Source organism: Phyllopteryx taeniolatus, chromosome 8, assembly GCF_024500385.1.
Source record: "Phyllopteryx taeniolatus isolate TA_2022b chromosome 8, UOR_Ptae_1.2, whole genome shotgun sequence".
NCBI classification, from domain to species: domain Eukaryota; kingdom Metazoa; phylum Chordata; class Actinopteri; order Syngnathiformes; family Syngnathidae; genus Phyllopteryx; species Phyllopteryx taeniolatus.
The window spans coordinates 18819989-18838364 of NC_084509.1; the positions used below are offsets into that span (position 1 = coordinate 18819989).

The 18376-nt window shown below is 38.6% G+C and overlaps 1 protein-coding gene across 6 annotated transcripts in view; it reads right to left on the bottom strand.

Moving 5' to 3' along the window:
* pik3cb (phosphatidylinositol-4,5-bisphosphate 3-kinase, catalytic subunit beta) overlaps positions 1 to 18376 on the bottom strand; it is an 80295-nt gene that overhangs the window by 52029 nt on the left and 9890 nt on the right. Inside the window, exons 2-3 of one of the 6 annotated variants that reach the window (XM_061781327.1) lie at positions 17930 to 18057; positions 539 to 618 (exon numbers count right to left, since the gene is read on the bottom strand). The exons of 1 other annotated variant lie outside the window; for it this stretch is intronic. The gene's annotated coding sequence lies outside the window, so the exon portion shown is untranslated. Of the gene's footprint in view, positions 1 to 538; positions 622 to 14843; positions 14874 to 17929; positions 18058 to 18376 lie in introns of those variants that run through there. 4 more of the 6 variants (XM_061781328.1, XM_061781329.1, XM_061781326.1 and 1 more) reach the window with 4 other exon arrangements.

Below are 18376 nucleotides of genomic sequence, written 5' to 3' on the forward strand. Positions count from 1 at the left end.
GCAGCAACATTACAAAACCATCTATCTGTTACGACTGCTCTTGACTGCAAACAATCATGTAAACTGCTTGTTGAAAAGCACATCTTACAGACTATGTGTAATTATACACAACGCTTGTCGAATTCTGGAATTATGCACTGAAGGTCGGGGTATCCTATGAATGGATGGACAGGGTAATATAGATTCTGTCATGTGATGGAATTTACTTACTAGAAACTCAAACAGCAACAAAATTCCTTGATCCACACTTTTATTATCTATTATCTTTCCTTGGCTCATTACCCCGCGATACAAAGTTGTTGAATTGCTTTTTTGCTTCTCACCCACTAACCAACCGACAAAACGGTGATCAACCTTGCCTGAAACAATTTGTGCTCGGCCGAAGTAATGATTGTGTGTGTGCTAACTTGCACACATTCTCTGCTTGTCACGACAAAGTCTTTTCTCCAGATTCAAGCCACGTCAATCCCTCATTTCTCTTCTCCCACTTTCACATACAGGCCAGACACAGTAGGTCAACACATCTAGCATTTCTTACCTGTTATTAGCCAAAGTTCCTTAATTTCTATGCATCTGTGCGATGTTGAGGTTGTCAACAGAGTGGCTGGAAAGCTGCATCTGCTGGGTGAGAGGACAAAACCTAGTTATGGCTAGGCGAGGGTTAATTTAATGCACATACATTTTCTATTATTTCTATACCTACATTTCCAGTGACACACAGCCAATATGACTATTTTCACTGAAAACATGAAGCAATTCGGATGCGCAGTTGTCCAAATTGTATGTAAATAACTCTACAAACGTCAACAGCAGGCAGCGTCAACACAAACGTAAATGATAAATAAATAATGCAATTACATTATTAAACCTTACATAGCCTTTAATTGGCCTGCAATAACTCTTCCCCCACGGATTTTTCTGAGGTTAAACATGACATTGCTGCACTGGCTGCTGTTGGCAAAGATTTTACTTGTAAAGTGAAACCTCGGTTTTTGTATATTGCACGATTCGGTTTTCAATTACTTTTTTCATCAACAATAAATGTACCAGGCTTCATTTATTCGCTCCATTTTTGTACCAAAACGCCATGACTCGGCCACTCATTTACTAGAATCTAGCACCCACACAATGCATCCCATGTGCATGCGCAACTTAGTTGTCGTCCAGTAAGCTGTGAGGCCCAGAAAAGAAAAAATATATATCTGGTTCTGGATCTGTACTTTGCCACGTTCCCAGCCAGCAAACTTAAGTACAATTTGCTTTATATAAAGAAAGTTTGGACATTTTGATTTGATTGATATTATTGTAAAACAAGTTATGTATACTGTATAAACTGTATTTGTATCACTTGGTGGGAGCACAGCAGCAGTTGGGTCTCAAACTAGCAAGCGATCGCTATCTTAAAACCTGGAACTGTGTGTGAGAGAGAGAGAGAGAGAGAGAGAGAGAGAGAGAGAGAGAGAGAGAGAGAGAGAGAGAGAGAGAGAGAGAGAGAGAGAGAGAGAGAGAGAGAAAGCGGGCTAAAATTGACTAAGCAGAGAAGCGAGTGTATCAGCATAGCAAAAATGGTTGTGTTATATGTGACCACATCCTCTTCCTATTAAAATTCTCATTTCCCGCTAAGACACTATTGCTATGGAAACACAGTGTACTCTTTTTGACTTTGGAGTGATTAATAAGAACAAAAGCAGCAAGCATAATGCACCAGAGGGCTGAGAAGAATCATTCCACAAAGTGACAAAAAGAACTGCAGAAAGGCATCTCAAGATGACCATAAAGCAAAAACACAGATGATTCATAAATTCATGGCTGCAGTATCAAGTATTACTATTTCATATTCAGCATTTCAGTTATTTCAGGCGGCATGGTGAACGACTGGTTAGCACATCCGCCTCACAGTTCTGAGGACTGGGGTTCAAATCCCGACCGTTCCTGTGTGGAGTTTGCATGTTCTCCCTGTGCCTACGTGGGTTTTCTCCGGGTACTCCGGTTTCCTCCCACATCCCAAAAACATACATGATTGAAGACTCTAAATTGCCCGTAAGTGTGAATGTGTTTGTTTGTTTGTGCCCTGCGATTGGCTGGCGACCGGGTTCAGGGTGTACCCCGCCTCTCGCCCGAAGATAGCTCGGATAGGCTCCAGCACGCCCGTGACCCTTGTGAGGATAAGCGGGATGGAAGATGAATGAATGAGTTATTTTGGTATTTTTCTGAGGTGCTAAATTTTTACTGCAGTTTGTAGTTCTTAAATCACTCGCACCATGCTTGTAGTTGAATATTTGGGTTATCGTTTCTAACCGATATAACTGGATCAACCCGTGTGGTTCATAAGAGCTGACATACAGTATGTCAAGAAGAATGATGGGAGTGAAATTATTTATTGTTATTCTACTTAATTAAAACCAAATGTCCATCTGATCCACAAAACATAATCAAATCACAAAACTATGGTACCTTCTGCAATTTCCAAAAATCCGGAAGATGGCACAAAGGATGCTGATGGTGTTTGGCTCTACATGTGCGTGAACAGACCTTTAGTGTGATGAAACGAAACATTCTACATATCCCAGCTAAGTGATGAACACCTCAGATGTGTTCTAAGAATTGCCACAACAAAACTAACACCAGACTTTGATCCACTGGCAAAACAGTGATCAACAAAACAGCACTGTTCCCATTAAAAGTAAATCTAAGTATTAACACAACAATACCTTTTTTTACATTTTTGACATGTAAGCATCTGGTCCTGGCTTGCGCCGCCTATCAAATTTTAAAAGTCAATGTGGCCCCTGAGCCAAATATTTTTACAATACACATTTTTATATAATATTTTTGCCCACCCCTGCTCTAATATTTCATCAGTGGCATAAAAAAACCCCCGATACTAATCGTTTGTCAGGATAGTTTTGGGGAAAATATATAGTCATAAAAAACTTGCTATCATGACAGGCCTAAACACAATATACTGAGACAGAAGAATAGCAATGGATAACAAATATTGTACAAACATTCTAAAAATAGAGTAACACCACCAGTAATAAATATCCGCAATATAGCAGGACCGCGAAGCGAGCACCTTGATATAGCGTAGGATTACTGTATCTGTATTCCATGATAAGTTGCAGGGACTCATTGTTCCCGGGTTGAGACTCATTGTTTCCATGACATGTGCATCAAGGGACTAACACACTATAATGACAGGCCTAAACACTTAATATACTGAGACAGAAGAAGAGCAATGGATAACATAAATATTGTACATTCCTAGCTAGAAATGATGGATAAATATTTAATGTAATCATTTACTTTTAAAAAGGTTGTGAATATTTGAGTTGAAAGGTTTAAAAAATAAATAAATAAAATAAAATAAAATCCTATTTAGGGCTACACCTAGTAGTTATGTTTAATTGGTGTTATAGGATTATGAGGGGGTCTTTGGAACAATTTCTCCCCTGTGAGGGGGGTCATGGACCAAAGAAGTCTGAGAACACCTGCTTTAGATCATGTAATTTACCTGATAAGAAAGATAATTAAGGGAGTACACTTTGATAATTAAAAATAATGATAGCTTCTAAGCTATGTATCAGATCCAGCTGTAAATACTGTACCTGGAATTAAAAGTTGAAAAGTGAGACGTAAATCTTTATCTATTGATGTCAAACACAAAGGTATTTATTCTACGGCAAAAATAATGGAATGAGCCGCTGTTTTCCAATACATTTGGAGGGAAGTGTATACCCATCTATGACTGTCATATCTAATTTTATTACTTTAAATTGTTTTAATTTAATTAGTTTTATTTTGCAGTGATATAAATAGGGAAAAGTTTCAAAAGCCTTTGACTACATTGTATCTACTGGGCTTGCCACAGTTCTACTTTGGTCTAATCATCAATTTACCACTACAAAGAGCACTGCCTCTGTTGTCGCGTGAAATTACTCTGATGACACTAGTCACAGGAAGCAACAACAATGGAGGAGAATGAGGGCTAGGGTTTTATGACTATTTCAACTTTATGTTCTAAACGTAAACTCAAATTTAAACCTTTAAAGGATGCATTATCACAATAAATTAAACAACCTCAGCTGACTTCGACAAGTCACTCACTGTTGCAGACAACAAAGTAAACAATACTACACAGAACGCTATTACTTTAAACCATGTACAATATAAAAGACACCATCGGATGTTGTAGTACGGTAACTAATTTTAAAAGTGGAAACCTCAATACCAAGTACAGTATAACTGTGATAAGGCAAATAAACACCATGGTGTGGAAAAGGATAAATAATATGACTAATGTAGTCATTGCACAATAAATGACAGGTGCTATTTATTTTCAAATAGTGGGAATGTCAGCACTTGGTGTGGGAAATTAGAAGGTCATTGTCCTCATTGTGAGGGAAGGTTGCATTTTAACAGCTTGTGGTTCATATAAAAGATTATTATTATTTTTTTAATTCTCATGTGCTCAATAATGTTAACGCCGTACAAACTTTGTGGGAAATTTCTTTACAATGCATTATACAGTTTATTATTGTTTTGATAACATTTAGCTTAAAAGGTCAGAGAAACCGATTTGGGTCAAATGCCTGTGCCCAAAGTAAGATCCAGTTTATTTTTATGACTTGGCAAACACATCAAAATAAAAACATAGCAATGTGATTGTTCACCTATAATGGGAATGTGAGATGACAATCTGATAGCTAAAATTCCTGTTTTTGGTCCTAACAACCATAATCAATCTGTACAAGAATGACAAACCGCCATTACACTTGTAAGTGTAATAGAAATATAAGGCTAGAAAATGACAATGCTAAGTCCCTTAATTGGGTCACTTAATCCAAATAACATCCTTTATCAAATATGGAATTACATTTTTAGCAAAGTAGACAATAAAATGCATACAAATATCAGTATGTGGTTTAATGTAAATCAGACCTGGGCAGAGTGTGGGACGTAGACCACATCCGGCCCCTTCACAGTATCTGAGCCGTCCTCAAAACAGAACCAGCAAGCAAGAGCAATGAGTCTTCAGTGATTTTGCCAACTTAGCTTGTTTGTCGCTATATTTAATGACTCTTTCAATCACTCGAGGCTTTTTATTTAAATGTTTTTTAAAGCGAGTAGCGACAATGCCAACAATGGTCCTCAAGTTAGCAAGATTCCCCATTTCCTGCACAGTGTAGGTAAAAGGCGACTTTGCCCTAGAAATTATTTGTGAGTCTGAACAAGGAATGGCTGAAATGCATTAGTAGTTTGCAGAGGTGAGACCAAGTCATTGCTTTGCAAGTCACAAGTCTTTGTCCAAGTCCCGAGTCATGTCCCAAGTCGAGATAGGCAAGTGCTGAGTCAAGTCTCAAGTCCTACACTTTGAGTGTCAGGTCCTTTTGAGTCATTTTACCACCAAAATAAAAATACATTTTAACATATATTTATATTAAATTAAGGTATATATTATATACTGCATTTGTATATGTAAAATATTTTAAAATCCATATTTATTTCTCAAAACAAATTGGAGAAGTGCATTGAACCTTTACTGTATATGAAAAGTCGAGTGCTGATCCAAATGTTTGCACCTTCAAAGCCAATCGTCAAGGGGGGGGGGGGGTAACTTTTGCCCCTTTAAAACCTATTGATCGTAGGTTTTCAGTTATTCTTTAAAAATGCTATGTTATGATTTACTTTTTCTCACTTTATTTCTGAAGTGACAAACAGACCCGTCACAAATAAGAATTTTCATCCAGTAGTGCTCCAATTAGTAATCGAGTATTCTACTGACAATTATATCAGAGTACTCAAGTATCAGGCAGTATCTCTTTTGATGTGCGTCCCGCATCCTAGACGCACAAAAATGAGCAGGGACGCATAAAGTACTATCAATCTGCGAGCTCGGATGCATGGTTTAGTACTCTGCAGTGGTACTGGAAATCTGGAGAATTATTATTATTTTTTTTTATTTTTTATTTTTTTTTAGATGAGACAGTACTCTAGAGTGTGACTAATTTGGTTGCATATGCACCGTAATTTCTGAATGGGGTGGCAAAAAAAAAGAACAGGGGTGCGTACAAGTGTCGAGTCATTTGAGGAAGAAAAAAACATTTCTGCGATTTGAAAGCAGACAAACGATGAGTTTCATCGTGGTCTCTAAACCAATCAGAGAGAGTGAAGAGCGGGGATCCTCAGTCTGATTGGCCGTGTAGGTGTCTGTGTGCATGTGCCTGCGTTTGAAATGCGGCCACTAGCGTACACAAAGCTGACACAGATTGGTTTTGTGATTTAACTTTTGCTGTGGACATACTGACATATGAATGAGCTGAACGTGAAGCTACAAGGGAAAGACCAGTTTGTGCATGAAATGTATACAAACATCAGAGCCTTCAAAACCAAGCTATCTTTATTCTCAAAGCAAATGTCAAACAAGTCCTTTGTTCATTTACCCACACTGAAAGAGGCTCCTCGACGTGAAAAAAAATATAGGAAATCACTGGACGTCCTGCATAGAGAATTCTGCCATCGGTTCTCTGATTTTTGAAAAACTGACAAGTCACTTCAGCAAGTATCATGTCCCCTCACGCAAGACCCTGAAACAGCTCCACGGGAGCTGCAGATGGAACTGATTGATCTCCAATGTGATACTGTCTTAAAAGACAAGTTCAACTCTCAAACTGGATGAGTTTTATGCTTCATTAAGCGCAGACAAATTTCCAAAAATCCGGAAGATGGCACAGAGGATGCTGATGGTGTTTGGCTCTACATGTGCGTGAACAGACGTTTAGTGTGATGAAACGAAACATTCTACAGATCCCAGCTAAGTGATGAACACCTCAGATGTGTTCTAAGAATTGCCACAACAAAACTAACACCAGACTTTGATCCACTGGCAAAAAAAGGTGATCAACAAAACAACACTGTTCCCATTAAAAGTAAATCTAATTAACACAACAATGCCTTTTTTAAAATTTTTGATATGTAAGCATCTGGTCCTGTCTTGGACCACCTATCAAATTTTAAAAGTCAATGTCGCCCCTGAGCCAAATATTTTTACAATACACATTTTTGCCCAGCCCTGCTCTAATATCATTACATCAGTGGCATAAAAAAAACTATACTATCGTTTGTCGGAATAGTTTTTGGGAAAATATATTGTCATAAAAAACTTGCTATCATGACAGGCCTAAACACTTAATATACTGAGACAGAAGAAGAGCAATGGATAACATATATTGTACAAACATTCTAAAAATAGAGTAACACCACCAGGAATAAATATCTGCAATATAGCAGGACCGCGAAGCGAGCACCTTGATATAGCGTAGGATTACTGTATCTGTATTCCATGATAAGTTGCAGGGACTCATTGTTCCCGGGTTGAGACTCATTGTTTCCATGACATGTACATCAAGGGACTAACACACTGTAGTCTCAAGTGCAAAATGATCTATAACAAGAATAAAATATATTTTTGCTTGGTTAAAGTGAAAATATGAATACAAAACAGAAAATTATACATTTCGCTTACTGAACAACCAATTGGTTTCCTCTTTTAGATAATCAACAGTATTTTTCTTAAATTCACATTATGCATACAGCAGGAAACTGCATTTACTTGTCTACAAACATTTCTAGTGAGGCAATTTCAAACACGAATATAAGACCTAGGTTTAACCTTGGATTTTTTTTGAGTGTATTAAAAACATAAGACATTCATTCAAAAAAAGGAACAAGTTTGTCATCTTGTTATTAAAAGGTACAATTTTATCCAACTGTGGCATTTTAGTCGGAACACTAGGGGGCACTATGTAAAATATTACATCAAAAGAGGTCAAGAAAAGGACGCAAAGAAGAATACAGTTTCATGTCAAATAGATGCTAGCTGTGTGCTGATCGATTGGTAAATAAAGTGAATAAAAAAAGAAACACAGTTCAATATTGATTCTTGAGAACACTACATGGCTAAACCAGACTGTAATGTACAGTAAGCCCGGACAGCACGTGGCCGGCCCACCGTGGACCTATTTGCGTAAAACCCTCATTGCTGCTAATGCTAACAAAAACAAACATACATGATGCCAAGCCGCGCGAGTCCCACAATGCGATGTCGAATTAATTTTTTTTTTTGGGGGGCACTAATTAACGTCCTTATTGTTACGTTAAATGTCATCGTTTCTTTGTATGTTAAGAGTGGTTCTTGGAATGTATCCCTTATTTAGCTGTCACATTTATTGTTGATTTATACTGTACTGTTTTTTTAATGAAACCATTACTTTTGGTAGTTTGTGAATAAATGACCTCTTGGTCAATTCCTCTAACAGTGTTTGCCCAACAGGGCATTAACTGTTTAAATTAAGAACTAACTACACATTAGTAATATTGGCGTGGGATACTTTGACCTAATAATCATCATCAATCAACAATAAAATTATAGCTGAAATAATATAAATAAAAACTTGCCATTTTTCCCCTTTGTTTCATTGCAAAAAAAATACAATCAAACTTTTATTTAGCAGACTTGTAGTCCATTAAAAAACACATACAGTACAGTACACAATAAAAGGAAAGCAGATCAGGAAAATCTTCATATTTAATGACCATAATTAGTTTTTACCCAATTCCCTTCAACAAGAATTTAAGAAATTTCACCTACACTGTCCAGTATGCAGGTATTTAATTCAGTCACATTGGATGAATTTTTGGCTAAAAAGTTAATGAATTGATTCCCAGCGACTGAATCATTTGACTTCATTGTTCTAAATGAACCAAAATCGTCCTTGAATCGAATCAGCAACCACAAATCGTGATACGGAACGCATAGTTGCGAAAACGAATCTGTACACCCCTACAAGTTTCTCAACTGGAAAATTAAATGCCCACCCCTAATGTAGATAATTATCAGCCATGGTCTCTATTACCTACACATCTCTACCTTCTGCCTCCAGGTTGGCGAAATGAAACCGATTAAACCTAAATGTGAAGTCAGTGACATGGTGAACAACTGTGTACAACAACAACATACAGCAAGGTAGTAAATGATGACAAACGCCTATTCCAGCTAAAGCCAGCCAACTTCCTGTTTTCCCCCCAATGGTTTAGATGTTAAATCTTGTTTAGTACATTGTGACATGCAGTGGTCAAAATAAGAACTGCAGTTTATTTTGAGCCATATACATTTCGATACAGGCGCCAAAATGTTTAATAAGAGTTTAAAGGTGAATTTTTAGAAATGAATTGCACATACAACTACAGTGAAACCACATTTGGGCTGGCCAGGAAGTGAGTTGTTTTACAGAGTGATAAAATCTCAAGTCAAAAGATGGCCAAAGTTTAACTCTTTGAAGGGACACATTGAAAACATCACATAATCAAAAGTGTGTGTAGGTGTCTGTGTTTGTGTCTTAATTTCGAAGTCTGTTGCTAAAAGGACAACCACCAGCAGTTTTCTCTGCTTTGGGTCTACCACCACACCGCTCCAACATCAGTGAGATTTTCAGCAGTTACCAAATTAATCATGTGTTCAATCATTCTTAGCTTCATACCACTTTAATGGAAAATTGATTGCACCAATTTGTTGGGGCAACTACAGCAATGCCACTACAATGAAGTTTCACTATAAGTATCGACAATACAGGAAAAACATTTTCCAGTGCACGGAAGTATTACGTGATCGCCATGTCTCTGTCTATTGGTAGTTCTGACGTAAGCGGAATGATGCTACCGCAACACTCTGCCCTGTCCCGAGGGTCTATCTAAGGAATATTTCTTCTCCAGAGTCCCCTTATCATTGTGCAATCACTACACAACAGGGATCACAGACTTTGTGACTTTCTGACACCAACTTCCACCCCTCACACTTTCCTACACCCATTTTCAGGAAAAGGAATGCTAGGAATGCAGAACCCTAAAATGACTCAAAGCCTCATCATGAGCCAAGTCTCTCATGCACAGGCTTTCACAAAGACATTCTTTCTGTGTGCCAATATGGCCTCTATTTGGAATAATATTGGTAAAGTGGGTGAGTAACTGGATTATTTTGACCCTTCATTCTCATACGAAACTTCATGACTGTGTCATATACTGTATTTTGGGATGCCTGACAATAGGACATTTTGGTGGGCCCTGAATGGTTACATAAACAAATCCCTGGAGGTCACTTCTTGTTTCACATCTTTGTACTTTTGCACAACATACAAATAGCGCGGGGTGCTTGTCTGATACACTTGCCCCTCCCTTGGGGATTGGTCGGGGTGCTTCGGTTGGGCTGGGGGGACTACACTGGGTCCTAGGGAGACTGCCCTGGGTCCTGGGGACTAGGTGGCGTCCCCCTGGCTGGGTCCCCCACGGGATGGGCTCGCTGGCTTGGCCCCCCCTCAATGTCCCAGCTCAGCAACTCCATACACCAGTTGACTAACATGCATGTGATATGGTGTTCATTCACTAATAAATTCCATAAACACGCTTCAGGCTTGAATTGCTTGTGCTGGGAACACTAATAATAATAACAGGTTATATGAAGATATCAACTCACAGGTTCTTACAGGTGTTTAGACACTATAAAAAGCATGCCACCGCAGTTTACTTTTGCAATGTTACTTGTGGTCAAATATTGAGACTGTCTACCTATTGTTGTCCTGTTCGGCTGTTAGATCAAGTAGAATGTAAGTGTCAGTGGTGTTTTGAAGCTTCTGCTGTGGTTTCTTTGTATTATAATTGAGGTTTATTGAGAATCAGGTGATCAGTTGAACAGAACAAAGTTTCGAGAGGGGAGAGAGAAACAAAGACAAAAGACAAAGCACAAATTGTAAACAGGATGAAAGAAGTAAGTCATTACATTATCTACAACAATGAAACATTAAATATGAGTCTTGCATGGGGCTGTAGTGCTACACCCTGTGAGGGACGGACAGAACAAGATAGAATAGGACAAGGAGAGGAGAAGCAGCATGCAGGGTCGTGATCTATTGTTGTTCTGTGGTTCGCACCCCTATTACCCTTGTCCGTTCTATCCCTCTGTCTGTCCCCTAAAACCCTTTTCTGTTCGGCTGCATTTTCAATAAACATCAGAATAATTACAAAATAAAAAAATAAGAAGAGGGAGTATTTCAAACTCCCCTGTTGCACAGCAAAACTTGTTGCACACAAATCCACCATTTTGCAAGGCCATGCAGCTGAACAGGTCAGATTTAAAAAAATAAAAAGATCAGGGCTTTGTGATGGCCACTCCAAAACATTGATTTTGTTCTCCTTAAGTCACTTTGTAACCAGTTTGGCACTATACATCAGGTCATTGTCCATTTGAAAGACCCATTTGAAAGCATTAACTAAGCATCAACCAGGAAGCCGTCTTGAGATGTTGCCTCAGTATTGCCACATAATGTTCTTTCCTCATGATCTCATCTACTCCACCAATCGGTCCTGCAGTAAAACAACACCACAATTTGATGCTGCAACCCCCATATTTCCAAGTTGGCATGGCATTCTCAAGCTTGCAAGCATCCCTCTTTTTCATCCAAACGTAAAAATTGTTATTATGGCCAAACAGTTCAATTTTTGTTTCGTCAGACACAGGACATGTTTCCAAAAATTAAAGCCTTTGTCCATGAATGCATTTGCAAACTTAAATCAGTTTTGTTTTTTGTGTTTTTAAGGGGTTGGGGGAGTAATGTCTTCTTCCTAGCACAGTGGCATTTCAGCCCATGTTGGTACAGTACTGGTTTCACTATGGATAATGACACACCCTTACCAGCTTCAGCTAGTATCTTCACAATGTATTTTTAGTTTTGTCAATAGGTTAATATTCACATTTCGGACCAAAGCACATTCACCTCTGGGACACAGAACCAGTCTCCTTCCGGAGCAGTATGATGGCTGGATATTCCCATGGTGTTTATACTTGCGTATAATTGTTTGAAAAGAAAAAGATAATTCTCTTCCTGATACATTGGCAGATTTCTTTAGAATTTCCCATGATCTTACACAAAGAAGTAGTTTCAGGTGCACCTAAATACATCCACAGATATGTCTAATTAACTCCAAGGCTGTCGATAAACTGGCTGTTTTAGTTTATCTGCGTCAAACTGTGGAATAGATTGATGGAGGAGCACAGGGAATGTTCAAACAATCAATTCAAAAGCACCTATGAAAAATATTTTTCACGAGATATAGCAATGAAGATTATTGATCACCACAAGAATAAGAGATATTTAAGGGTTTGATTGTCACCATATGTTCATTCTTGCATATTTTTTTCCTTTTCTTCTTTCGTTATTATTTGTACACATTTGGTCAGCACAAATCTGAGATATAGTAAGATAAAGAGAACATGTGGGGTGGGATTAAATAAATTGTACTTCTTCCCACCACCTTATCGGACAGGTAAGTGAATTTATTGAGTGGTTTTCTTTTCTACGATTGTCCATTTTTATTCTGTTTTACCTGTCCATAATTACACTGCTTATCATTTGCAAATTCAGAATAAATCACTTCTATGATACTAAATTCAACTATATCTATCTAGTAAGTATAGAGATGGCTAAAAGGTGAAACGGCTGTGTCTGACTGACAAGAGTGCAGTGTGGTCCACCTGCAGAGGTAAACCCAAAGAGAAGTCACACACACCTGCATTTGCCACCATCGTGGTGCCATTGGGCAAGCCATGTGAGCACCAACATGTTCTCGGATGCTAGGGAGTCACTCGCTATTCCAGTCTATGTCACCGTGTGTACTTGCTGTGATCACTATGATATTTAAACAAAAAAGTCAAACACAATATATAATTTTAGAGCAGTGATTCCCAACCAGTGTGCCGTGGCACATTAGTGTGCCATGAACGATCTTCAGGTGTGCCCTGGGAAATTATAAAATTTTACTTAAGTGGTCAAAAAAAATTATCAATTTACAAGAAATCAAGTATCTTTGTTCCTCTATTTATGCCAGTGAGGCATAGTGACAGACAGAACAAATAAATGATCTTCTATTAGATGGAAGGAAGTACATACAGTAATTGCTGTGTATCTACTTTGTTTGTTGGTGTGCCATGAGATTTTCCAAATGTAAAATATGTGCCTTTGCTCCATAAAGATTAGAAATGACTGTTCCAGAGAGATGTGTAATTTGCCAACAAATTAAATAAGCACGACATTGGATAGTGGAACGTGTTGACAGTACTAAAACCAAAAACATAACTTTGAATCATCACCAATATTTTTTTATTTTATTTATTTATTCATTTATTTTTTTTAAATGGAACTTTTGGTTGTGGGTTTTAATCTGGGCTTCACTTCCTGAGTGGCGTTTGCATGTACGCAGCATGCTTGCACAAGTTTACTTCCTCCCACATTCCAAAAACATGTTTCTTAGGTTTAGTGAAGACTAACCCAGACATGTCAAGCTCCCGGACCGCGCAGCAATTTCGTCCGGCCAGCGGGATCAATTGTAAAGTGTTAAGATATTGTAAGCATATTTTGTTACTAAAAACCCTTTTTACAGTAACTCGATCAATTGTTGAACAAACTTATCCTTGACTTCTGATTTGAAAACGTAATCATTTTGTTGTGTTTATAATACTAGGCGGCACGGCAGACGACTGGTTAGCACATCTGCCTCCCAGTTATGAGGATCTGGGTTCAAATCCGGCCTTGTCTGTGTGGAGTTTGCATGTTCTCCCCGTGCGGGTTTTCTCCGGATACCCCGGTTTTCTCCCAGATCCCAAAAACATCCATGGTAGGTTAATTGAAAACTCTAAATGAGCCGTAGGTGTGAACGTGCGTGCGAATGTTTGTCTGTTTCGAAGTGCCCCGCAATGGCTGGCGACCAGTTCAGGGTGTACCCCGCCTCTCGCCCAGAGTCAGCTGGGATAGGCTCCAGCACGCCCGCGACCCGAGTGTGGATAAGCGGTATGGAAAATGGAGGGATGGATCTATATATGGTCAGTAATAACGGGGGGGGAAAAAGAAAAAAAAATACCCATTCATTTGGATGTTTACGACCCTAAATGGCAGAGTCTTCATGGACACAAACAAACATTCACAGTGTTTCTACTGTCAAGATACAGCATTTTACACTAGCGCTACATTGGACTTTCTTTTCCTAAATCTAGCTTCATCTTTCAGTATGCATTGATTGCTCCTATTGTCAGGCAGCCCAAAGTGGGTGGCGTGTGAGTTAGACTGTGTGTAATCCGGCATGTGCCCCTCAGTTGCTGTAAATCAGCTACCCTTCCAACTGCCTTACTGAGCAAAGGTCTAACCAGGCACTTGTGGATCACTCACACTCGCCCTAGATGACACACAGAGAAACCTTCTGGCCATAATGACCATTGTTAACATAAATAGACACACAATGATGTAATGTAGCTATTTTAAAGTCAAGCATGAGTAATCATGTATTTTTAAACCATGTTTCCACTACACATTATCTACATAGACTGGCACAGTTGTACACACTATTGAAACTTTCAAATCCAGGGACAAAGAGATAGGATTTCTTCTATCTGGGCAGCTGGTGTTACCATACCGGGACAGTATGGGCGATGTAAACCACTGATGGTCGCTCACTGGTTGGAGTTTCACCACGTCCTTTTTGAGTTTTCACAAGTTAGTTGGCTCAAATACATCTTTGACAAGTTTCCTTTAAGCTCTTATTTTAAATCACTTACACATTGCTTTCTAGTTCCAAACTATCTAGTCATATCGATGTGTTGGGTTTTATCATTATCAGTTGCTGTCTGCTGCTGTAGTCAAGAGGGGTGGCTTTTCATTTATTAGAACAATAAGTGCACGTTCAAGTCTAGATTTACAAAATACATGAAAACTGGGTTGCAAAAGAAACTAAACAAAACACACCCGCATGGTCTCCGCAGGAGGTGCTTTGGCCACGCTGTTCAGGCAGGTGCATCTGATAAGAGAGAGTAAGAAATCATTTACCTCCGTCTCTAACTGTACTGCATCATTGATTGGTAAAACAACAGATGAAAAAAAAATACTAATGTGAGCCAATGACACATTCCATTCCCTATAACAAAAGCAGGGTCTAGCTCCATGCTCTACAAGAATTTGTAGAAATAACAGGCTCCTCTCAATTAGACACATGGTACGGTCTGCATACAAATGAATAAAAGGTCCTTGGCCACTATTTGAGCAAATACAGTAATATGAAGTTGTGCACTGCAATTGATTGGCGATTACTCCGGGGTGTAGCTTGCCTCTCACGACAGTCAGCTGGCTGGGATAGGCTCCAGCTTCCCTATGATCCTGAACAGGATAAGTGGTAGTTCAGAGACAGTATCTTTACTGTAACTGTGCACCTCCTAGAGCAGCGTTGCACTGCTCTTTTCCCAAACTTGAAAATCTTTTATGTAAAAAGAAAAACCTAAATATTCCTTATTACCGTATTTCTCGGATTATAAATCGCAGTTTTTTTTTCATAGTTTAGCCGGGGGTGTGACTTATACTCTAAAGCGATTTATAATAATAATATGTGAAATTCTTAACACATTATTATATGTCGTCACGTTATTTTCACACTGACAACCGCAAGAGGGCGCTCTAGGCCTGTGTATCTGCACCTGCAACTGACAATGAGTCTGACGAAAGCGACATAGCAGAGGAAGCGGCGCATCGTCTACCTCCGGAGTTGGCGGAGTTGTTTAGAAGTGACACCGAGGATGAAGATTTCATTGGATTTAGTGATTTGGAGTGACACTGATGGTTTGGTAAACTTGTTAGCATGTTCTTTATGCTTTAGTTATCTGAATAACTATTAATATGTTACTTTAACCTACCAGCCACGTTCTCAGTTCGTTATTTATGCGTCATGTAACGTTAGCATACCATACACCTATTCAGCCTGTTGTTCTCTATTCTATTTTTATTTTCAATTGCCTTTCAAGATGAAATGTCTGTTCTTGGTGTTGGATTTTATCAAATAAATTTCCCCCCAAAAATGCGACTTATACTCCAATGCGATTCCTTCTTTATTATGCATTTTTTGGCTGGTGCGACTTTGACTCTGGAAAATACGGTACCTTCAAAAACAGCATTTGTAATGTTTAGATACATTACATATGCGATGCATTTACATCAATTATATTTTATTAAAGCGGAACTAAACCCAAAACAAATTTCAAGCATTAATACATTTTATGTTCCAGCACTCGTCAAAACATTGAACTCGAATTAATATTGCGTTTATGGAATAAGAATTAAACAGAATAATTAATAGTCAAGGGGGTGCCATATGGAGGATCAAGAGTTCCAAAATTAAATCACTACATAATTAAATAAGTGTCATCAGGTACTTAATGATTTCAATTTTTAATTATTTAAATATTTATTCATTTACTTTAATGTTTATTTATTTCAATATTTATGTAATGTCATGTAAGGGTCTAACAGGAGACGCACTGGAGAACTTCAGCTAAGTTTGCAAACAATCAACATGGTCAGGGAATGTGGATATGAATCCCAAGAACTTTCATAAATCCTCCACTTTGCAAGCCATATACTCAAGGTCTGATATTCCTGCATCTACATTTTCTGTGAGGTCAAAATTGTATATTAACTTGCACAAGAAATAAACTTGCCAATGTAGTCATTACATGTATGGCTTTTTGTAAAATGTTGATTAACTCACTGAAGAGCTCATGCAGCAACAAATACAACACCAATTCCAATGAAGTTGGGACGTTGTATTAAACAAATAAAAACAGAATACAATGATTTGCAAATCATGTTCAACCTATATTTAATTCAATACACTACAAAGACAAGATATTTAATGTTCAAACTGATAAACATTATTGTTTTTAGCAAATAATCATTAACTTATAATTTTATGGCTGCAACACGTTCCAAAAAAAGCTGGGACAGGGTCATGTTTACCACCGTGTTACATCACCTTTTCTTTTAACAGCATTCAATAAATGTTTGGGAACTGAGGACACTAATTGTTGAAGCTTTGTATGTGGAATTCTTTCCCATTCTTGCTTGATGTACAGCTTCAGCTCTTCAACAGTCCGGGGTCTCCGTTGTCGTATTTTACGCTTCATAATGCGCCACACATTTTCAATGGGAGACAGGTCTGGACTGCAGGCAGGCCAGTCTAGTACCCGCACTCTTACTACAAAGCCACGCTAAATAAAAGTGAATATTAATAAATTAGGCTTTTCTGTGGTGGTGGTAAACTTATGTAATAATTTTTAAATGCATGTCAATCATATGGTTTGGGTAATGCTCGACGTGGTTTTCCCAAGGGAAGAGGGTTAGAAAACCTCACTATAAGAACTGGCCCCTCTGAGTCAAACAAATGATAAAATAAAAGTAAAGCATTTGTTTTTGTTGTGTTTCTTAAATTTTATTGACCTGTTTTGTCTGTTACTGCTTGTTGCGGACAAACTTCTTGTTCACAGTAACATTTTCAGAATCATCTTTATTTGCCAAGTATGTCCAAAAAACACACAAGGGATTTGTCTCTGGTAGTTGGAGCCGCTCTAGTACGACAACAGACAGTCAATTGACAGAGAACACTTTTGAGACATAAAGACATTGACTAAAAACAGTGACTGAGCAATAAAGGGTTTCTAGTTATCTGGTAATGCATTTTTTTTTTTTTACAATTGTGCCAAAAGTTGCAGAGTCCTCTAGTACTTAGAGCAGTTCGAAAGACTAATATTGCAATAGTCCGGTGCGATGACCATTGTGCAAAGGGCGCCGAGACTTCAAGCGATAATCTGGGACAATGTTGATTGTGCAAATGTTGCAGATACTCCTCAATCAGTGTGCAAATGATTTGAACCCCAGTCCTCAGAACTGTGAGGGAGATGTGCTAACCAGTCACCCACCGTGCCAGCCGGATCAAAATTTGTGAGTCAAAATTAGCATTTTGCACATCAAAAAATGCATTGAAAAGCAAAAGTGCAAATCAGTCTTACCACAGAGACGGTCGCACGCAGGGCATATGTGACACAACACGCTTACATCACCGATGCGTGGACGTGGAAGTGAAGCTAATCAGTTGAGGAGTGGGAACATAACAGATGCAAAATGTAAAATCCCCGATCTGAGGGGAGAGAAAGAAAAACGGCAGAAGTGCGGTAGCAGAGAGTACCCATTCGTTGTAACACAGACCTTTCTCTCTGCCGAGTATGACGCCGCGTCGTGGGACCAGAGAGACAAAGGTGAAATGAACATACCAGAGCTACCACAGACAGCGTAGCAAAACTACGAATCCTGTATTGGTGTTAGCCAATCAGAGGCCGAGTAGGATGGGCTATCATTCCATACAAAGTACACGGGAGTTTTTTCTGGACTATGCCCTGCTGGCAGAATGGCATTTTCTCCGTAGATGCACACAGCAGGGATAAAGGGAAAGTGAACTG